This window comes from Aedes aegypti, unplaced genomic scaffold (genome assembly GCF_002204515.2).
Source record: "Aedes aegypti strain LVP_AGWG unplaced genomic scaffold, AaegL5.0 Primary Assembly AGWG_AaegL5_hic_scaff_673_PBJ_arrow, whole genome shotgun sequence".
In the NCBI taxonomy this organism is placed as follows: Eukaryota; Metazoa; Arthropoda; class Insecta; order Diptera; family Culicidae; genus Aedes; species Aedes aegypti.
Window position 1 is genome coordinate 14,594 of NW_018736355.1, and position 24,167 is coordinate 38,760.

The window sequence follows — 24,167 nt, forward strand, 5'->3', positions numbered from 1 at the left end:
TATCATTTGGAAATGTACATCCAAACTCGCATAAAAAATACATCTTAAAAACCGCTAAAATTGAATTCAATTTTAACTGTGTAGCTCCCAAAACTTTTCTATGACTTCAAGTCGATAAGAATTTAAGATTCAGTTTAGAAGCATTATAAGCGTATGGATGAAGTTCCGTCAAATGTAATATTCAGAGAAGAATGCTTTCTATTTAGCTTATTATATTCTTCTTTAACGCTTCTACCAAGTAAGGTCAATAGCGTCGGTCATTCAAAGTTGATTTTCTATAATGATAAAAATCAGGTAAAAGGAAAGGTATGGGGTTTAAATGTTGCGCTTTTTTTATTAAATTTAGGGGAGGGATTATTAGAGTATGTTTAAAACTACTAATTGAACTTTAACACTTCACTTTTTGCAAAAAAAAATACTAATTACTAGTGATTTTAGTATTTTATTTATTTTTTTTTGCTGAAAAATGAAGTGATAAAGTTCAATTAGTAGTTTTAATGTTAATGTACAAGAGTTTATGTGGACACTTTCAGTGACGAACTGTTCATATTTCGATAAACCAATTCATTTAAGTAACCTGTCCACCGTTGTCATGAGAAAATGCATATCAGAATGAATATATTGTATATTTAAAATAAAAGCATGGAACGAGCTCACCAAATTGATCATCCATCCCTGATTGAGCAGCTGTTTATTCAGCATGTTCATTTCACAAAAGTAAAATATCACTCCGGCGACGCGAAAACCTGAACTCGTTTGCACTCAGAGCGCGTGCAAACAAAAACGAGAAAAAAAAATTCGGCGACGCGACGACACAAAAGCCATAACACAAGCCCTCAAGAGCACAAAACAAGAGAACCAGACAGCGGTTCAAGCTGAAAACCTGATCGATAGATCATTACTCATCAAGCTCTCAGCCCGATCCGCTGTCCGCCTCTCCTGGCCCGTGCTCCTGAAAAGTTGAGGTTTGGTATCGATGCATCTTCACCTTCTGCTTGGGCTTTGATGAAGCACTGCCCAGCAGAACGCGTATTGAATTGACTTGAAAACGAAGTGTTAGATAATGGAAGATAAACGTCTAATTATCCACCACAAGGTACAATAATACTATTAAAAGGAAATACAAGAGCTACTAAAAAAACTAAACACTAATAATAACTTAGATACTATTACAAATTACGTGGAACTCTATGAAAGATTAACTTTATTCCAAGCTTTTTTCACAGGAGAACCATGACCAAAATTCTGATACTGACATGAAATTTATCTGATGGTGACCTTACTTAAAACATAGCTTAAATTAAAAAAAAAAAGCCGATTCATAATTTTTCTCATGAAAATGTAGCTCAAAATAGTAGAAAAAAGTGACTTTTTAACGAAAAAAGTGACTTTAGTTGAAACGGCTAAAAAAAGAGACTTTAAAGTGACTGGCTTAAAAAAAGTGACCAAGTCACTAAAAAGTGACTCGCTACCAGCCTTGGTCATTTGGCCGAACGCCATTTGGCCGAATGCCGTTTGGCCGAAATTGAAAACCGAAGTGAACTACAGTTTAATATGGATTTATAATGAATTTCAAAGAACTTACTCAGCTTTCATAAAAAAGGATACATCATCATTGATATACATAAGCTTTTTAGTGTTAGTTGAAGAAAACAGACAGAGCTGAAAGAAGAACATCCTAAATGCAGGCAGTTGTTCAATTCTATGCTAGCGTTAATAGCCACCAGCAGATGTTTTGGCATCGCGTTTGTAGTTAGTTTTTGACAGTAACTAAAACAGTTTAAAATTTATTCGTCCTTCTGCTGGATTGGCTTGCTTCGATCCCTCATAGTCATAGTTCTGACCACGGCATAAAAATTAACAAGGCAGGCTCTTTACTGATGTAAATATAAGTTTGACTGTGAACATGTGACGTCACTCCTATCGTACCATATACCTTCCGGAGCACTAGATCATTTTTATCGCAAATTTGTTTGAGTTGGATAGGAATGACGTCGTCAAGTAGCTGTCAGTTTTCGGAATATATCACCTTCTTAATATAGTACACCGTGAGTTCTGACATCTACAAGTCTTGGCTTCTTCTTTTCACAACGGAGAAACAGTGTGCTTCTTTGACGTTAGTGTTCACCGTGTCCTTTATTGCTATACTCAAGCAAAGGTGCAGTCTTCAGTTCTCATGTTGTAATCTTAATCTTGGAGGAAAATTGCATCTCATCTAAATTAACCCTTGAGCTAAAAAAATTGTTTTGAATAAAACGTATTATAAGCTTTAATTCCAATAGCTATGAAAAATATTTCTCTCTTGAAAGAACAGCCTATGATCGAAAGAAGGAAAAATCTCTTATGAAAATTAAACAAGTGCAATGCATATAATCATTTCACCAGTACAACTACACAGAACTGCCGATGATTTGAAAAAGGAAAAATTCCCAATTAAATATAAGCTTAAATATTGCAGATAAAAATGGAACCAGTATAACTAGAAAGAATAGCCTATGTTTAAAAGGAGGAAAAAAATTCTGATTGAGATCATTAAAAAATACTTTGAACCTTATTACACCGTTGTAATCCAGTGGCGAATCAATCATTACCTCAGAGTTCTTGACGTTGAAGTGTAGAGTTCACAACTTCGTCCGGAATTAAAGGATTGATGTTTATCATTCCCTTAGAGCTCTTATATTGTGACAAACATGACTTCCCCGTCACATCATAAAAATCAACAAATCAATTAGCTTATTCAGTTATTGGGTCACACTGTAAATTCCTACACATCGGCGTTGTAGCATTTTGTTTTGTTTTTGTTTATGATTCGGCCAAAACGGCATTCGGCCAAATGACCCTTTCGGCCAAATGACCCTTTCGGCCAAATGGCATTCGGCCAAATGGCGTTCGGCCAAACGGCATTCGGCCAAACGGCATTCGGCCAAACGGCATTCGGCCAAACGGCATTCGGCCAAATGGCCGGACACCCATGATAGAGTGCAAGAAGTCAGCTCCGTTGTACTTCTGAAAATTCTTGAATGAACTTCAAGCTTTCATTATGCGACGAGCGATATTTTGGGGATCCGGTTAATCAAACTCTCCCACAACAACATTGACTCCTTGCATTTTTGACGTTTCTTGGTGACATTTTTCTCAGTCAGCCTTACGGTGCCATTCAGATGAATCGCGACGAGCAGATCTCATAAGGAAGAAGTCAACTTATGTCACCTCAGTCGACTCATCTCTTCTAACCCGGTACACAGAATGAACTTGACAATCTTGTTCGATGATTTCGATTGATTTTTTTATCAACTTATTACAATTGATGCACCGTCATCGAAGCCACAACAAATGTAATATAGCTGGATGTCACAACAAACTGATTCACCATGAGTAAGATAATAACAATTCGAAAAGATCAAATAGTTCTATGCCCAACTGTTCCATGTCTGTTTCATAAATTCAAAATTATCAAGCCCAAATACCGGGTATTTAGACCTTAAACTCAAAAATATGACAAGCAATCACACTGAAAGCTGTCATTGATTAAAGATCAGCAGTTATGTATAAAGAACGATGACATTTTTAAAGAATAATAAATTGCATTGAGCTTGAAACTTTACTAACTAAAAGTAACAAAAGTATTTGGAATGCATTTTTTCAAAGAATGATGATATTTGAGAAGAATGATAAATTCTGAATATCTTTATGTTCCCAACGTTGTAGTAGCGTAGTTTAAAGAAAATTTATAGCAGCTGAATATTTTGGTTAACGTAGGAAAACTATTTCTATAGCATTTGACACAATTTCCTTTAGAGTTCTACAAAATTTGGTAAAATTAATCGTTCCCTCTTTAAACCCAAAAACGGCTGAAGAATAAACAAATTGACAAGAACAATAAATTCTATACAGACAGATGTAAAATTTTAATCCATAGTGAAAAAATCCAGTTTGGTTCTATACCGTGATGTAACAAAACCCGGACGTGAGCAATATCCGAACACTTTGGTGAAATTTAATTATTTCAATGTAAAATATCCTTCCAAACATAAGAATATTATTCCTACGATTAATGTTAACTACTGTTGATAATAGTAACGTGAATTGTCTTCAAGTTAGCCTTGTAAAACATTGGTAAAAACAAAAATAAATGTTAGCTTCACTCGGACGCGATGATTTGGAAAATTAACGAAAACCGGAGAAATTCTACATAATGCACCATCGCAATTCAATGATTCATAACGCGTTTGTTACGTGCTAATCTTGTGAGATAATGTTCTTAAGTGATTTGTTTGTTTTTTTTTCTACTTGTTGAATTCAATAGTTTCGAAGAAATTAATTAAAATACATATAATTTTGTGCTAAAAGAAGGGTGTCCGGATACTAATACGTGTGGTTTTGAATCCGGATGCAGTGCTTCATCATCAAATTTTACAAGGCTCAACAAGAAATATTACATTATAATTGTGACAAAATGTAGAAAAAAATGTGAAAGTGATATTATTGTGATTTTAAACAATAATAACTGAAAATGAGTGTAAATTATTTGTTATTATTGGAGAGGAATAATGCGCACATCACAGTACCGTATGAAGTCTTAAAAAAACAACCTTTTATGATGTTTCTGGATCGTACAACAGAAGAAAAACATTATTTTTGAAAAATCTATGAATCTATGTATCTTGATATCAAAGTATGTTGAATATTTTTATGTTTTATGTGAAAAACAGCTGTGATTGTTTGAATGTCCGGAATTTGATGCATCGATGTCCAGATTTTGATTCACTTGTCCGGATTTATGGACACGACATAGCGCAGAATGAACACAATTTTTACTGTAATTTCATTAATTTATAGTTATCATTTCAAAGTAAAACATAATAAAATACTGATTATCCTACAGCACATGATCATTTGAATATGGGTATCACCTTAGGTGTCGGGTATTGATGCAGCACGGTATCAGATGGACCAAAATGATTTTTCCAAAAACCATTACAAATAATTTTCCAACCAATATGTCCGGTCGACAAATATAATTTGAATATGCTTTCCAAAGGCATTCGACCAAACGTTCGTTCGACCAAATGTCTTTCGACCTAATGTCATTCGACGAAATGTCCTAAAGTCGGGACACCAGTGGGGATGTTGAGTTTCCTTGATTCCCGTTGGTGGATCCAGTATAGATATTAGATTTCTAGTGTAGATTTTGGGATTCAGCGTGGATCCTGGGATTCCAGTGAGGATTTTGGTATTCTAGTGAGGATGCTGGCATTCAGTGGGTAAGATCTAATGGGAATTTTACGGATTCCCGTGAGAATCCTGGACTTTAAATGGCAAAAATGTGGGCAATCCAGTTGAGAGTTATGTTGAATACTACGGAAATAGTGAGTAATCGTTGAAAAACACATTGGGAAATCTGGAATTCTTGTGAATGTCCTGAGGGAAACCATCTGGAATTCTGAGAGGATCCGGTTGAGTTCGGAGGGAATCCTGTGAGAGTTGTGTGGGCAAAAAGATTAGAAGTTTTAGGAAGATCCTGGGAAATTACTTTGGAAATCATGTAAGAATCATGTGAGAATTCTCTGGGAACGAAACCCTATGAAATTGTGTAGAAATACTGCGGAAACTATGAGAATCCCATGGGATTAAGCCGAAGCACAAATCTGGAGAACCAGACAACTATTTGAGCTAAAATTTGATAGTTTGGTTACTCGCTGGTTCTGACCAATCGTTCACATTTCCAGCCTACATAGATTTGTGCTGTTGAATATTTGATGTTTGACTTTTATCTTCACCTTAAAGCTATTTTGAAGCTAACCGTTCTATTTTTGGCAGTTTTCATTTGACAGCGTCCATTCATTACGTAACGCTAAAATGGGATTTTTGACCTCTCCCCCCCCCTCCGCTTTTTGTATGGCAAATTTAAAATGTTTGTATGATCCGTAACGCTTGAGCCTACCCCCCCCCCTTCCCCCGTTACGTAATTTGTGAATGCCGCCTTTTCTCGCTGCTTTAATTCAACTATTTTATAGAAGAAAGCAAACAATCTTGGCTTATATTGCTACAATTGTTATTTGAGAAATGTTGTTACACATTGGATGTTGGTTTTACGCAGTTGTCCTTTGTCTTTTTACACAATTTTGACTTTTGGTTGATCTACACATTTATGATGTGTAAGTGTAAGAGAGTTTTCACTTTATTGACATTTTCGTAGAACATTAGGGCTTTTGTCAGTGGGAATGTAACACCAGAAAGTAGAAGAAGTAGTACGATAAAAATTCCCATTCCTTTAATTGGAATGGGAATTTTTATCGCATTACTTCTTCTACTTTCTGGCGCTACGTTCCAACTGCTACATGACGAAAAACAAATAGAATCATGAATCGATGTAATAAGTTAAAAGTGATAAACTATCGAAAATTAAAATAATGAGTTATCATGATATGTCTGGATTTTACTATATGATAAAATAAACCTGCAATGTTGTATAATTTGATAATTCATAGCAGTAATCAAGAGACAGATTTTTGCACCGGATGTTGTTAATACGCATTTTAACGCACGTACCTCGCAGTTTTGTTATCAGACGGGTAAGATCAACGTGCTCACATCACACGATTCTTTGTTTTTCGTGAAAGATTGCCATTTACTGTGGCACGTTTACACAGACAAACTTTCCACAGAAATTCCTCACATAATGATCGGCCGAGCGCAGCCCTCGTTTGTTTTTCGCCACACTCGAAATTCCCGACAGTTATCTGTCAATCGGCACCCGCGGCCAATAATATCGATAGCACGCACTTTACGGACTTTATATCGCCGCGCGGACGATACAATACGACGACGCCAAACTTAACTCGCACACCACTCCAATTCGCACTTTACCTACTTCGACGCCGATGGGGAACCGCAACTAGGAAGGGAACACCCCAAACGACGGGTTCGAATTGTTTCTGGCAATTCTTACGTTCATGTATAGTATTGCACGCGACGAAAATACGCGTCTTCAGGTCGAAACAAATACAGTATTGAACAATACATTTGCAAGTTTTTCGGTTTTCCATACAAAATGATCCGTTGTTTTAGGACTGATTTTAATGAAGCAGTTCTTTAGCAACAATTTGAATTTCAACATTTATTTTTCAGCATTTTTTTCCAATCACGAATTTAAAACTAAACAACGAATTGACCAAAGTGAGATTTTTCACGAAAAATTATGAACGATTTCAATTCAGCCTTGCCTGCAAACTTGTTCATCTTGTCAAAATCTACAACTTTGCTCAAAATATCGTAAAGTTATTGCTTTTGAACTCTAGATTGGAAAAATCAATTAAAGTACATTTTGAAATCAAGTTATGTCTGAAGAGCTGCGAACATATCATTCAAATCGATCCATGAATAACTGAGATCTAACACTCTGCAGTTGACAAAATCGTATGGAAATTCAGAAAAGTTGCAAAGGTATCGTCCAATACTGTATCTCAAAGAAACACTGTGGCCTTTGGGACCGGTCGATTAACTTAATTGTTAATTTTATCCTTCCCCGTTTACCGCGTATGATCCTCTCGGATCGGATTCGAGAATCGAAACTGCAACAAAATACGGTGCGAACTCCAAGTCCAAGTCTACACGCCTTGGGTGAACAACTACCGAGACCGGTTTGACCGACAGAAACCAACAATAGTGTTTGTGTGAGCTGAGCGCACTAGCAAGTGATAAGAAAAATCCCAGAAGCGGCACACTTTTTGCTCCGGCTCTAGCTCTCTAGCGTCATCGACGAGTGTAACGACAACTGCCAGAACGAATACGACGGACCGACAACGACTACGACAAGGGCTAGAAACGACTACAGTCCGAGTAGAACAGCGTTCCACAATACAAATACGGCCAGCCAGCAAGCAGCTTCGCACGGGGAGTGAACGTCGTAGGTGGATTACCTTTTGGGCCAATTATTGGTGAACATGGGCGTATGCAGAGAAGTTCGTTTTGAAAAACATATTGGGTTTGACGAATGATCAATGTTCGAGCGAAGTCGACAGAATCCTAATGCGCTGCAGTGAGTGAACATGGACGCTTTTTACGAAGGATTGAAAGATGGATGTAATAGTACACTATGAACTCCTGAATTACGATGAGGGTAGTGGTTTGTTTGGCGTTGGTAGGAGTTAACTAACAATGTTAACCCTCTCTTCTAGATCAGCCTAGATAGCTGTGTATAATCGATAACGATTGTTTCAAATAGCAAGAATAATACTATGGATCGCCTGTTCAACAGGTGACCCCTAATTTATGCGTCTTTATGCTCACCGTGAATAGAAGCTGTGATTAAATAAAAGTGAAGTCATGGATGGCCTTCCGCTTTTTGAAAGGGTAGAGATAGTAATTCAAGTCTAGTGATATTCTGCAAAATCATGCTGGGTGATCGCAAATCCAAATCCCACCAGTCCAGGAATAGAACCCAGGGCATAGAGTTTATTCGTACATGCTACACGATATACAGAAGCAAATATTACAAAATGGCCAAAAAAAATTTCCAGTTAATAACTGTGCAAATGCTCATTAGAACTCTGAGCTCAGAGAGAGGATCTGCTTCAGTTGGAACGTAAAGCCAGAAAAAAGAAGCAGTAGTTAAAATCACTCATCTCATCATCTGGAGCGGCTCAGATATTAATTTAGGGCGTCAGTTAAATGTGTACGCGTCATTGATGAGCTATTTCATTCAAGCTTTTTGAAATACTGGAAAACAACTGATTTTGTACTGATACAGCTGAATAAGTATCCGTATACTTTCTGCATGTAAGCGCATATAGTGACTCTTTCCGAATCAATATCAATAATGGGGATTGAGTTTTATTCTTTGAAATTGTGAGCTGCAAAGTCAAAACAGCTGCCAAAAAAATGACGAACTACTTAGTCGTTAGTCTGATGGAATACTTAGGAAGTTAAAATCTCTTCGAACACTTATATAGACAATTTAAGGAAGCTCCGAAAAGTCATCAGAAAAGTGTCCGTCCTCAGCATCACAGCCGCCATGTGAAAATATTTGGCAGCAGAAGTTGTTTTACGTTAGACGAGCAATATCCGCGGCTTCGGTTTGAACCTACCAGGCTCCCTGCTGAATATTTTTCGCAATTCTTTCTCCCCCCCCCCCCCATTTTACACGCCTAATAATATTCGCATCTTATGTACACTTGATAAAACTCACGATTCTTGGCATCTGTGTCGCACACAATTTACCAGTTTCCCACCGAGTATTGACAGTAGCACTTTAACCTTCCAATCGTCGCGTGGTTTTCCACCGTCAGAACCACCGCGCTACTGTTTGTGAATGGAAAGCGAGGTTGTACAGCAAACGACTGAAGTGTTAAACAACGAGGACTTTCCAGTCTGCCTCTTTCAACGTCCACGCTTCGAACCCGTTAGAGAGTCAAAAGTGTTCCAAGTTTAAAAAAAATCTTCAACAACTTCAAACACATTCCCATCAAACACTACCATCAGCACCTGTTTCTACCAGCAACCATGTACTTCGATTAATGATCAGACATACCTCCCTATCTCCCTCTTCAGTGACAAAGGCCTCTTCCACTGACCTGCGATCGAATCCAATAAGGTCAATATCGTCTGCAAAAGCCAAGGAACATGTGCGACCGTGTGATGATAGTGCCGTTTCTCTGCATGCCAAATCTCCTAATAGCACCCTCCAGTGCAATGTTGAACAGTAAATTCGAAGTGCGTCTCCCTGCTTCAATCCGTCTAAAGCCACAAACGAAGTTCTGTAATTCGAATAATTGATTTCGAACCATCCAGCATAGTACGTATCAAGTCTAATTAGTTTCGCCGGGAAATCACGTTCAAACATTATCTGCCACAGCTTCGTAGATAGGGTCCTACAGGCTGTCGACATCTCCAGAAACGCGGATGCTTCCCAACTGCTCGTCGAGCTGCTGGCGGAACTCACGATGCTGCATAACCGCGCCCGAATTTCGGCTACAACGAAATAATGATTCAGTCGATATTAGGACCACGGAAAGTCCTGAAATCCATAACATCTGAGAAATATTGCCCATCAACTAGCACGTGATCTATTTGGAAACAAGCATCGCCACTCGGCATCGCCAGGTGCATTTGCGGATATTCTTGCTTGCGAAGCAGGTACTGCTGATTCCCATCCCTTTAAAAGCAGCGAAGATTACTACCCCGCAGGGCCGTTATCATTGGTAACGGAATGGAGTCTTCCCGTTCCAATGACGGGTCGGAAGAAGTCTTCTTTCCCGATCTGCACATTCGCTTCGCCGATGACTATCTTGACATTTTGTTTTCGGCACTATCACACCGCTAGCGCATGACGGCTCACTATTGTAGCATGTCCGAAAGAACTTGAAACTATTTAGAACCAGAGCCACAGGTCCAAAACTCCTCAAAAATGTTCGATGTAGATAGCGCAACCCTGATTAGGTGGCCTATCGAAGACTCCTTCACCAATCAAGAAAGGCATAAGTAGAGCAAACGGATTGATTTAACGGCAACATACCAGGCAACGTATGAAGATTTCTCCCTCCGATGGATCATAAATGATGAAACAATTTGCAGTCTAGAACTAGTCGATAAACTTTCAAGGCTGGAGTTCTTTCTTAGCCGAATGAGCCATGCATGATGATCTAGCTTCCATGGTACGCCTGTAGAGTAGAAAAGTGACGACTGACAAGGCTTGAGTTCCCTCTTGACCATAAATGATTGCAATGAATCAGCATATACTATGTGAACTTATTTCTGGAAGGAGATTCTTCGTCCGTTTTTGTGTTCGGCGTAAGTGTCCCTGCTTACGGTTCGCCAGAGATGCAAATACGCCACAGTTCATATCGAAAAATAATGTCAGTTACGCCGTTATTGTGATACTGTTTTGAATTGTCGAATCGGTACGAATTTAGATACCTTACGGCTTACGCAGAAGACTGCAAGCGGAACATATTTCCGACAAAAGCTTATATGGCTTATACCAAGTGAGATTAGTATCACATGTCGATCCAAGGTATTTAAAAGAGTCGGCGGTCTCAATTTGTTGAGGGCTTAAGGTGATTATAAAACGAAGCCAAACTTTGAATTTTCAAGAGCACAAGACTGGAGAATCTGTCAACAGTTTCGCGCCGTTGAAAATCAATTATATTGCTTGCTTGCTGGTGGTGACCAATGGGATAAATTTTCAACGCGGAGCGCTCTTTGGTGCTCAAGTCTTGTGCCCTTGAAAATTTGAGGTGTGGCTTCGTTCTATAATCACCTTAAGAGTTGATGACAAATCATCTGTAACAGTTGGTCCAGAACGGAGTGTTCAGAACACCATATTTTTTGTTTTCAGAACATGCAAAGTAAGCTGGTTTTCATCATCAAAAAAAGCGTCAATTAATTCCAAATCCTGAGACATCAGTTGAATAAGGTCATTTGCGTTAGTGGATTCATACGAAATAGATGTGTTTTAAGCACACAAACAAGGTTTTCCAAGCATGCCAATCTTCGGCAGATCGTTAACATAAATAAAAACCAGAAGGTGTCCTAAATTACTCCCTCCAGGAACTTCTCGAAACGTTATATATTTCTGACCCTACTTTGGTACCGAAAGTACTGGTAATACCGATAATACGTTGGTACCGAAATACCGGTACTGGAAAGCATCGAATACCGGTATTTTCTTTATGAACGAGAATCAAAATGATACCATAACAATAGTCAATAAATTATTCAAAAATTGAATTTTTTCATGAGTTATAAATTATAACGATTTATTTATTTTATTTTAAGTTTATATTTTTGTTAGTGTTATAATTCATGAAAATGAAAGAACAAATATCAGCAAATTTATGTTTATTGACGAATTTGAAAAAGTAGCAAATTTTTTGACCAATACTGTATGCTTTATGTTTATTGCCTTAAAAATCTTCCAATACCGCTGTTTTACCGGTGCTACCGGTACTAAAGAGTTACAGTACCGTAGAACCGGTACTCGTCAAAAAGGGGTCGGTACTAGGAATCCTATTTTTGAGTGGCGTATCCAGCTTTTTAAATCGCTAATGGCTGCCGCAAGCAGGCTCGCTTTCTGGTAGGCGATCGGGCGATTTGACGTTTGGCTTGGGTTATTTCTATAGGCCTCTTCACAAGACGTTTTAAATCAGCTGATCGGGAAGCTCTTTGACAATTCTTCTATGGAGCTTATAGTCCCGTGTTAGCACCGGTCCTCCACCGAAGTAAACAAATTCATAGACGGACCTGTCACATGACAAGGCCTATTGAACGAACCCAAGTCAAATGTCATATCGCTTGATCTCTACCAGAAAGCGAGGCTATTTGTGGCAGTCATTAGCGCTCGAAAAAAGCTGGATATGTCGTATAATAGATAATTATTCTAGTGTTGACAGATCCAAATACATGTCTTGCCTCATTTAATATCGAATACGGGATCTATCCTGGGAAATGAGTTCTCTTTATTACTTCCATATTTCAGAAGAATCAACAGTAAAACCGCCGTCTTTTTTCAAAGTTATCTAGACCATTTCATCATCGCGTTAGGCATAAACACTTAATTTTATTATGTTTCTATTATTCAATATCGAGATACAAAATATCCAGTTATGGAGAGTTGACATAGTAACTGCTGTCGTTACATTGATCATTTCATTCCGCATCAAAATGATATTGAATAAAGATTTTATCCAAGTTTTAGGGTAACCAGATTTATTTTTTCAATTCCTAGATTGAAAAATGAAGCCCCTCCCCATCTCCCTTACATACATCATTGATGTTGTGTCCATCGTAAAGCAAAACAACACCAACTAGTGGACTTTGAGGCGTGGGAAATCAGAAGCGTGTGCTAGGAATGAACTTGCTTTACATCTCCACCAAAACCGTTCAGATTCAGAAGATATTCAAAACTGAACGACTTTTCAGGAGTAGCCAGGGGTCGACGACGCCATTGTCGGCCATCACCTCGCGTAGACTGCGAACCACAACTCACGTAGATACCTATGTTTTTCTTGAAACCGGATTTTCGCAAAACTCAATCTTTGGTAAGCTCCTCGACGATACTCCCTCGCAGTTTGTTGGACTCGCGCGCGCAAGCGGCTATTCCATCATCGGATAAAATTAAACTTTTCTCCTTCTTGTTCTGCGAGGCGACGGAGGAGGCGAGTATGACGATCACGAATAAAACGACGACGACAGCGAAACCACGACAATAACAGCAGCGGAGGAGTTTTGTACCTTTCGCCGAGCCGGGCGAATTTCTCCAAAATGAGATACGCAAAGTACTTTGCGCGAAATCGTCACGTCACGTATATTTACTGAGGTGATAAACAGGGTTCCTTTTTTGACTGGAATGAAGCGTAGCCATTGAGGGTGATCGTCGTCGTCGCAGTCGTATGATCGGGTGACTCCGAATTCGACGCGACAGCTTATCAGATATAAATTGCTAGCTTACTGCGGCTGGTGCCGCAAAACTGCTATATAACGATCACATGTACATACACAGTTCGAACGAAACGTGTAAAATTCAGAGACATATAATGCACATAATTAAGGCGTGGAATATCATGGATATTTACATGATATGTCATGTAAACTTCCATTATATGTAATGTGATCCAGCAGGGTCCTGAGTTACTACATGATTCAGACTTACATTTACATAATGTCATGTTTACATCGCATCAATTAAGTTACATGACATGTAAAGTTCATTATTTTTAACAGTGTATAAACATATACGTATTAGGAAAGATGCACCAGTATTTGTCACTGTGAATTGTACGTCAGTCAACAAAAATTTCATTAAATCACATTAAACGTGACGACAAATGAAACTTTTTTTTTTTTTTTTTTTGAAAATTTAGAAAACCATATTTTTTTTAAATGTTAAATTCTTTTTGTATCTGTCAAAGGATACAAACTCTAGTCGAATTAAATGGGTATAGTACTAAATTCAATTTTTCATCTACTTACAGTAATTTCGTATTCCATTGCCACGTCAAAGCAAGCTTCTAGACAATTTTTCATTCAATTAGGAGGTGCCTCAAGTCGAATTCGTATTTTTGGCTATTTATTACCTTTCAATATTTCTAACTAAGAATAGCAACAATCAAAATACCAGTATTTAAAGGTATTTACGAATACTCTACTTTTTCAAAACATTGTATGCCAATCAGAGGTGGTTTACCAATTTGAATAACTTTAATTAATAAAAGTACTGGGAAAATACATGTTGTAACTGTTTGTGTTCTACGAGATCCTAATGTTGGGTATTTAGCCGTAGTTCTTTTGATTTTTTCTGAAAATTTCTGCATTACATCATTTTTGAATCCAGATAACAGATAAATTACGGAAAATTGTGTTAAGGACGATGCTTCTCATTTTCCGGCATCTAGAGCTGCAGTAGAATAAAGGAATTGATGCCTTGTTAGACGAACAAACATACACGCTTAATCGTGTACGATTCGCACAAAATCGACCCTCTTCTGGACCAACCAGGGATGTCAGGTGTTTTTTTTCAGGTCTTCCACCTAAAAAAAATCAATTATTAAAGGAAACTTCACTCAGTGATCCAAATAGAGTCCAAATTTTAAGTCAATGAAGCAAATTTCAGATTGGCATTAATTTGACATTAGGCCTGATACAAATATTAATTTTCTTTTATGTCACCCCCCCCCCCCCCCCTTCCAAAAATTCGAAAATTAATGAAGGGGAGAAAAAAAAAGATTCATCATCTTTTTTGACATCAGTTAGGGTTTTTTTAATTTTTAGAGTAAAAACCAGGTAAAATAATGATCCAGATGACGATTGGAAAAGTTTAACACTATCGTTAAAAATAAAAATTTGAAAAATAACATTTTTTTTATTTTATTTTTGTTCCTTATTTATTTTTATCCCCCCCCCCCTCGTACCTTCCAAGTGGTCTCGGACATAAAAGAAAATTAATAATTTGTATCAGCCTTATTGTTGAGTTACGAATTCCTGTATGAAGCTCGGGTGGTCTCATAAAAAGGTAGTGAAGTGGATGATTCCGGTGAAAACCATAACTCGGATTCCCTTAAAAAAAAATTAAAAGAATAAATTGATTTTTTTTTCATTTGAAAAGGGAAATTTGAAAAACATTCCAGGAAAAGTTAAGAAGCTGCAAAAAAAATGTCCTCGAGGGACTTTTTTTCTTGAATTGCTGCAAGTTTTTCAGTCATTTCAAAGACGTTTCTCCCTGGATTCCTAAAAAACTATCACAAGTATTCATTAAAGAATTCTTATGGGATTGCCGCAAGGAACTATTTTTAAAATTTCTGTAAGACTTCGTCTAGAAACTCAGAATTATCTCAGGAATTTCTTCACAGCCCTCCTAGAAAATTCTCCACAAATGATTCCACAGGAACATTTTATTTTGATTCAATCAGAAATTCGTATCTGAGATCCCAACTATATCTTCTCTTCTGAGATCCCAACTATGAATTTCTCCACAAAATTCCCCTGTAATGTTTCCATAAATGTAGCTATATCATTATCTACGGATTCATCCAAGATATTGAAATGGAATTATTATTTGTATTCAGAAAAAAAACGTAAACTCCAGGCAATTCATCGAGAAAAATTCTAAATGTTATTCCTCCAATAATTTCTATAGAAGTTACTTCAGGGATTTTTCCAAGAATTACTCCAGGAACGCCTCTAGAAGTCACTCCAGAGATTCTCTCAAACATTGTTTCCATTAGCTAATTATAGCAATGATTTATCATAGAACTTCTCTTCAGTTTTATTGGTAGTTTAATGACATGCACAATTAGATTCAAAAATGATTCCGCTTCCAAAAATTTTTAAAACGATGAAATTTATTATGAAAGGGCAATGAAGTTTTCTTTGCTTTCTTTAAGCAATTTCCCTATGAAATCAATACTTTTTTCACAAATATCTTCAAAAAATCCTTGATTTTTTTGCATATAACCAAAATACTCCAGAAGTACATGCAATAGGTAATTGACGGGAAATTTTACATTTCTCTACAATGCATCAACAACCTTTTTTTAATTTCAAACACTTTTTCCAAACAAACTTCTCTGAACATTTGTCCAGTGTTTATTTTAGGAATATACAGTGGAATGTCTGCTATATTTGCACAAGGATTGCTTTAATCAGTCCTGAAGTATTTAAATATTCAATGTATTTTTTTTTTTTGGAAATTCAATCAGAGTATTCTTTGATGAATCTGAAAAAAAAATCCATATAATTATTTTTTAATATACTACAGATATTCTTTGAAGTAGGGTTTCGATATACTTTGTCGCAAGCGCCTATATTTCGTCGAAAATATTTCTCTATGACAGAAATTCAAACTTACCTACAATATAGATTAATTTTCCAAATGTAATTTTGTGAATGCTGTTAGGATTGACCAAAAAATGCAGCTGGTAACAAACTACTGTACTTCGGTAAGTAAATTCAGTTAAATTATCCACTTTCACCGAATTCGCGCGGACGAAGACGTACCGAACGTCACATTACGATTAATATTTCTTCCCGCCTCCTGTGTGACTTAATTCACGGGCACTTATTTATACTATGGAAAATCTACATCTTCACTGAAGGATTTCATTTCAATCGCAAATCGCACGCCGTAAACTTGTACAATTTACGAAATTTAAGGATATTCTCTCAAGGACCGCATAAAACGAAAAATAAGGGACGGCCTACTGTATATTGATGTGGCCAATAAATTTTAAGGGAAAGCCACATGTATCACCATGCTGTAGGAATGGAGAGCGATGCTCGAAGATCTAAATAATCTAGTTAAGCTTTTATATAACGTTCTATGGTGTATTTTGATCACTCACTATATCACAGTGAGCCGTTAGTTGTGAGACGAAACAAAACTGATTATGAGCGATATGAAAATGGATACGACAAATGTAGGCGACGGTTAGTAATAATTTTATTGAATTATTTCCAATAAACGATCAAGATTTATCAAAATCTTATTCCACAATGCAAAAGCCGTCTAGGGGAAAGAATAGTTTGGCATCGGCTTGTATTAGCATCATTCACAGCAGTGCTGGGAAAATTGCTGGTTTTCACTGATCAAAGTTCAATAAGACGGATATTAGCACATCATTCTATTGTTAGAATTTTTTATTGAATCCTGCGTGTTTTAAGGAATTTATTAGAGGTTCCAGGAGGAACACTTGAAAAAATAAGGTCTTCCGGAGAACCTTGGACAATTTAAGGCGATGTCATTAATGAGCGTCATTGAATGCTATTCGGCGTCATTAATGTCATTCGCCTTAAAATTGTCCCAGGTTTCTCCAGGAAGATCCCCTTATTTTTTCAAGTGTTCCTCCTGGAACCTCTCCTAAATTCCTAAATTGAAAGTTGTACGCGTCATTGCACATTGGTCCCAAAGCCATATCTAGGAAGACAAAAATGATTGCGCCTAAACCGTCAATTTTAGATATACGGTGTCTTCGGCAAAGTTTCTCCATATTTTTCAGACATTTTTTTTCAGAGATGTGAAATTAGGGTGGCCCACATGGTTTACGAGATCAGCACATAAACTTTTTTGCTGACGCATTTAGGACTACACAATGTTCTACAATGTTCTCCTAAGATTTCGCTTATTGTGATCGATCTTATTTCATTACATATATATTCAATTTTAAATGACTTTACATACAGTTATTTCGATTGTTCCATCTCTTTTTTCGCTTTCTTTACCATATAAAATTCGGTTTATGGTGAATATATCTTAAAGCGTTGATTTTTTATGAATACTTTGTATGAAGCACTTTCAGAACTTTCAATTTTGCACATTTTTGCTGAAGGCACCAAAGAGCTATCTCGAATATTTTTCAAGTTATGGACAATTTTCGGTTAAAAAACATATTATTTTCAAAATTTTGTCAATCTTTTCAAACAAAAAACGTCCTCACAGTTTTTTCACCATGAACAGAGAAAGAGATAATCTTTCTAATGCCGACAAAATATTGAAAATCCGTTGGCGCCTTTCGGAGATATCGGCATTTGAAAACAACCATTTTTTTGAAGAAAATTTCTTATAAGTCTGTAACCATAAGAGATAGAACAGTAGTTTCTTTGGCAAAAAGTTGCGAAATCAAAAAAAGTTCTAAAAGTGCTCGGAACAAAGTTTTTGCGAGAAATTATCGTATGAAAAGTTATCAAGAAAAAACTGATTTTTCAGTACCACTCTAACTTTTTTGTTAAAAAAAATCATAACTCGCGAACCATCAGAGATAGAAATTTGGGTTCTTCGGCAAAGTTGCTCCCAATCGGTTGTTCTAAAACATTGTAGAACATTGTGTAGTCCTAAATGTGTCAGCAAAAAGTTTATGTGCTGATCTCGTAAACCATGAGGGGTACCCTAATTTCACATCTCTGAAAAAATGTCTGAATAATATGGAGAAACTTTGCCGAAGACACCGTATATCTAAAATTGACATTTTAGGCGTAAGCATTTTTGTCTTCCTAGATATGGCTTTGGGACCAATGTGCAATGTGTATTGATAATTGTTGCTAATTCATCTCGTGATTTCGAATCAAAGAAAATCAGTTGGTTTTGCACTGAAACAGCTGAAAAAGTATCAGAATACTGAATGCATGTCAGCGCGTACAGGGATACTTTTTCAAGCCAATATAAACTATCAAGACTGTGTTTTATCACTTTGAAATTGCAAGCAGCAAAGTAATCATTGCTGCTAAAACGAATAACGGGCTACTTAGCCTTAAAAGAAATTTTTCGGATTGTTTTAGAATCAACCCTTGTAGAAATCATAAAAAAAACTAAAAATATTTATTTCGTGTAAGAATCCTTTGATGAAGTCGTAAAAAATCTTGGGGAACCACTTAAAAAGAATTCAAGGGAAATTTTGAAGGAATCTATGGAATAATCCTTGCAAGCATTTCTAGATGAAATTCTCCTGGAATCTCATCATTTAAGAAGATATGAAGCAATGCTTGAAAAATGTCTTAAATGAATACCTGAAGGAATCAAAGGAGTTTTATTCTTAATCTTGGGCATGTAAAATTGTCTTACAAAATTCTGAATTGTCTTTTGCGATATTAAGTTGCTGATGTTTTCAGCTGTTTATTAGTTTCGAAATGTAGATGTAGGTTTATAACAAAGCAAAATGCATTTTTTAGTAATCAGGAAGTCATGTCGGTGTTACATTATTTTCGACGCCAAGCAAACTCAGCACTGCCGGTCTGTTGCCAAATCATTCCATTTTATTTCCGCAAATCTCTCATATAAAGGATCCCTACAATGCAGTCATGTTTGTCATGCAGCCAACAAACCCGATCTTCTTATTTTCAACTTTCTGCTAAACACACAGGATTACTAAATTATGCGAGTCTAACCGTTCAAGACCAGGACATTAGGCAACACTTAGTCGTTACGATTGTGTTGTTCACACATGACCCTCACTTAGTTTTCAACTTCTCTTCATTTATTTATTTATTTCTTCATTCTAAAGCACACTGCAGTCTGTGATAAAAGTTAGCAATCGAATGATGTTTTTCTATATAAAATGCTCAAGTTTGTGACTTTGCATCTCAGCTTCTGGTAGTTCGATTTAGCTGAAATTTGAATGACGAACTACAAGTTACTTGAAGCTTTGTCTGTGATGAATTCATTATATTGTAGTCATTATCTAAAGAGTTTCAGAGAGTTGTTCAAAGACAAAAGTAAGTAATCAAGAGGCTTGTAAATTTATTAAAAAAAAAAAACGAATCAACACAGTAATTGTTTCGTAAAATGAACTATGTATGACAAAAAAAATGCTCTTATGAGTTAAGCATCTTATCATTTTATTGAAGAACATTTACAGATGACTACAAAACTACATAATGAGGATTTTCAATTCATAACTGGATATAGAAGAGACTATCGAGTTAGGGAGGTATCGAGTTATAGAATACAAAACCAGTGCAAATGCGATCAGGGTGACCATCGAGGTAGCTATGAAAACCAACTTTTACTATTATTCTTTAACTCGAGTAAGGGAGAATTGGCTGTATTTAACGAATCCAAATAAATTATGTAATATTGATTGACGACTATGAACAGAGCACTCCAAAACCTTTTCTTAGTGTAGGAAGTCTTACTTAAGAATGCTTAAAATGCAGGAGAACGCAATTTATTTATCGAATGATAGGGTTTATGTGTTTTAGTATGCTTAAAATACGTATACATTTTATATTTTAAACCAGAGGTTATCAGCCTTTTTGGCTGGCGGACCAATTTTTGAAATAAAATTATAGTGCAGAGCACATGTTCTTCATCATCACTTCGTTTGTAATAGGTTTTTTTACACACTTAAATTGATGCCATACTTCCTACGATAATCGTGAAGTACGATATATGTAAAACTTTCATTAATTCTTTTATAAAAAGAATTTATCAATTTGTTTTTTTTTCTAGGTTAAACTATAACAATAAGGCATATAAATGAAACTGTTGTTTCATTTATATGCCTTGTTGTTATAGTTTAACCTTGTTGTATGTTGAAATTTGTTTTATGACAAATGTTCAAAAAACATCACAAAAATCACGTTGTTCAAATTTTCGATTATTATCAAAGTTGCATGTGCCTACGAGGATGAGCATCTCAACAAAACTGTCATACCCTGATAGTTTCAACATATTTTGTCGAGGAAAATTGAAACTATGCAACTTTTTTGGAAAGTTTTTCAAATTATTTTTTTTTTTTTTCAACTAGAACTGTCACAAGAGGATTTTTTTTATTTCCGTACGGGTTTGGGCCGAAAGGTCTCAGATTTTCATGAAACTTTTTCCACAAGCAGGGCTTATCAATATATGAATAAAAAAAAATTGAGAAAAAATCAGGGTCGCCTATTTTCCCGGAAAACTCAGTTGGATTTGTTTTGTTTTCCCCTGACACTACTTACTTTGAAAAATCATAACTCAAGAACGAAGCATCATAGAAACAAAGTTTTTGTATGAAAATGAAAGCAAATTTTCTCAGGAATAAAAAATAATATTAACTGGAAAGTTTTCCACAAAATTTCCCACCGTTGAGAAAATTCGTAAAGAAAAGCCGGAAAAACTATGCTCCAACTCGTGGAAAATTTTTAAAAAATATTTTTGAGAAGATAATTTTATAAGCTTTAATCGCTGAAATTTTTGAAATGTACTTTTTTTCGTTTTTGAGTTTTGGCCAATTTTGTAAAGAATGTGCAAATGAGCCATTTTGAGCCTTTTCTTTGAAAAATCATAACTCAAGAAAGAAGCATCGTAATTGAGTTATGATTTTTCAAAGTAAGTAGTGTCAGAGGAAAACAAAAAAAAAATCAACTGAGTTTTCCGGGAAAATAGGCGACCCTGAATTTTTCTTATTTTTTTTATTCATATTTTGATGAGCCCTGCCTGTGGAAAAAGTTTCATGAAAATCTGAAACCCTTCGGCCCACTTTGTACGGAAATAAAAAAAATCCCCACACACAAAATGTAAGGAAAAATTTAGAATGTTTTTAACCTTCCAATTACAAAATTTTAGCGCAAAGGCTGAACGTTTTCCAAATGTGTCTGAGGTACATAAAAATTCAATAATTATCGAGATTTTAACACTGTGTTTAAAAGACTCGTAAAAACTGTGTTTCGCGACCCACCCCAACGGCGAAAGCATCATATGGTGAGGATTAATTAGAACCACTTCTGGATTTTCAAGAACATAAATCTAGACAACTTAACAGTGGTTTTAAGTGAAAATTCTATCGATTGATCGCAACCAACGATTTATCGATCGATCAAACTTTCAGAGCGATCGGTTATTTGCTCTTTGAATTTATACTCTTGAAAATCCTAGATATTGCTTGGTTTAGTATAATTAAACGAATATTTTAAAGCAAAAAGTTGAGATATTTCAACACTGTCCCTTCATAAAGGCTGAACTGACATGAAATGATCGATTTCTCTTTATCGATCCTCTTTTTCTCGCTAATAGCTTCACCAAATTGAAGAGATTAGTAATATTTCAAGATGTAGTGATTCTTTATCTTACAGCACAAAAAGTTGTTACGAAAATGAATTAGTTTTCTGCAATAATAAGCCCTTATGAAGAATCAAAGTCAATTTCACAATATTGGTACATTTTTTTAAACTATCGCGGAGCACCTGCTGAGGCCTCCAAGTGCTCCACGGAGCACGATGTAAAAACCGCAGTTTTAAACATTGCTTTAGCAGTCATTCGCGAAGCATATTGATGTTTTCAATTTGAACAAATAGAAAGAAAGGAGAACAAAAATATCGAATCAATATTCTTCTGAGCATTACGTCCTCACCGGGACAGAGCCTGCTTCTCAGCTTAGTGTTCTTATGAGCACTTCCACAGTAAATAACTAAGAGCTTTCTCTCCCAAAGTTGCCATTTTTTGCATTCGTATATCGTTTGGCAGGTACTCTATGTTCAGGGAAGTCAAGGAAATTTTCATTACGAAAAGATCATGGACCGACTGGGAATCGAATCCAGACACCTTCAGCATGGCTTTGCTTTGTAGCCGCGGAATTTAACCATTCGGCTAAGGAAGGCGTAAGATTTCCTCTAGAGGAATGCTCTTGTAAGAATCTTTGGTTGAAATGAAGAACTTGACGGAATAATGTATGCAGGAAATCATGAGAAAACCATTGAGCAAATTTTCGCAACAATACCTGGGGGATTCCATTGAGTGATTTCTTTAGAAAGCTTTAGAAGAATTTCTGCACTAATCACCGGTAAAATAGCTAATTGAATCTTCCAGTGGTCCCTAAAAATATTTGCTGAAAAAAATCTGGATTCTTGAATTCCTGAATCTATGAAGGAATTACGGGTAAACCAAAGTGGGGAAGTCGTGCAGAAATCTCTGGAACCCTTTGGATTTACACCTGGATTATGTCCAAGTATTCTTTCACAAATGTTTTTAGTAGTTCCATCTTGATGGCTCATGGGTGTTTCCATAAGTTTCCAAGAAATTCTTTGAGAGTATCTCATAGATCCCACACATAAATTTCGTTTATATATCTAGAGTTGTTCCTTGAGGTCTTCTTGCAGTGGAACATGGTGGAATCAAAGTCCTTACTAAGGTTAATTAAACATATTTGTATGTATATATCTAATCAACAAAGCCATAATGAGAAAAAAAAGGTTATATTTACTTACCTTCACCAATCTCTAAAGGAAAATGTTGTCTCCAGCCCAACAGTAGCTGCTTCAAATATGCCGCCAAACTGCCAGCACTGGATATTGTTTTTCTTCGGCTTGCTTGTGTTGAATATAAAAATATTGCACGACACTGACACACGACTCTTGTCTCGCGCAAAAGCAGCTCTAAAAAACCTCCAAGAGCAAAGCAACCAGCGCCGTCGCACACAATCGCAACTTTTTGTGTCACTTTTTTTCGGTTTCCTCTTCGGAAGAGAGATAATGATGGCTTATTTCTTGCTTCTCAAATTCACTGCTTAGCAGAAAAATGCAATAAACACTCACCAATTCCCGCAGAATGTTGTACCTACAGATACAAAGGCCGATATTATCAATCACTCGCAGTAGGTACTTATCTCCGATTTTCCTGCGTCACAGTATCGAGAGATAGAAGGCCAAAAAAACTACACCTATCGCAATTCGATCTTCCGACACTGCTGGGCCACTCTAATTGGGCAACGGGGCGAAGAGAAACCCCCACACACATTCGGCGCTCGCGTGAAGGACGTCTCGTCTCGAATTTTGCGAAAACGCACTCGCGCAGAGAATAAAGAAGCACAAAAAAAATCACTCAACGCTAAGCAAAGACCGACTTATTCCGTAACACGGTCTCGATTCTCGATCTCCGGGAAAACACCTTCGGACAGATAATTTGCAGCACACGGACGAAACGCACCAAAATCAAAATAAAATTCCTTCAACCAAGAACACTCTAGGTAATAGCAGAAGAACGCGCTGCTCTTTAATTTTCGCGACTTCCGCGAGCAGCGAACGGAGATGACTGACTGACGGAACGAACGACTGACTGCGAACTGACAGACAAGGGTCGCGAATCGCGTTGCGCGTACGATTATCCTGCTTTTCCTTTTCGGGACAACAACAACAGGTAGACCAGCGGATGATGTTGTCCTTGTCACACTTGCAGGATCGAACGAATGTCGTGATCGGGAAAATCT

The 24,167-nt window shown here is 36.6% G+C and overlaps 1 long non-coding RNA gene across 1 annotated transcript; it reads right to left on the minus strand.

Annotated features, from left to right (window-relative positions):
* Positions 1-23,272: 23,272 nt before the first annotated feature.
* Positions 23,273-24,159, minus strand: LOC110681291. Its single transcript, XR_002503155.1, has 2 exons — positions 23,497-24,159; positions 23,273-23,417 (listed from the first exon to the last, which is right to left on the minus strand). It is a non-coding gene; the product is annotated as an uncharacterized LOC110681291 (long non-coding RNA).
* Positions 24,160-24,167: the final 8 nt, after the last annotated feature.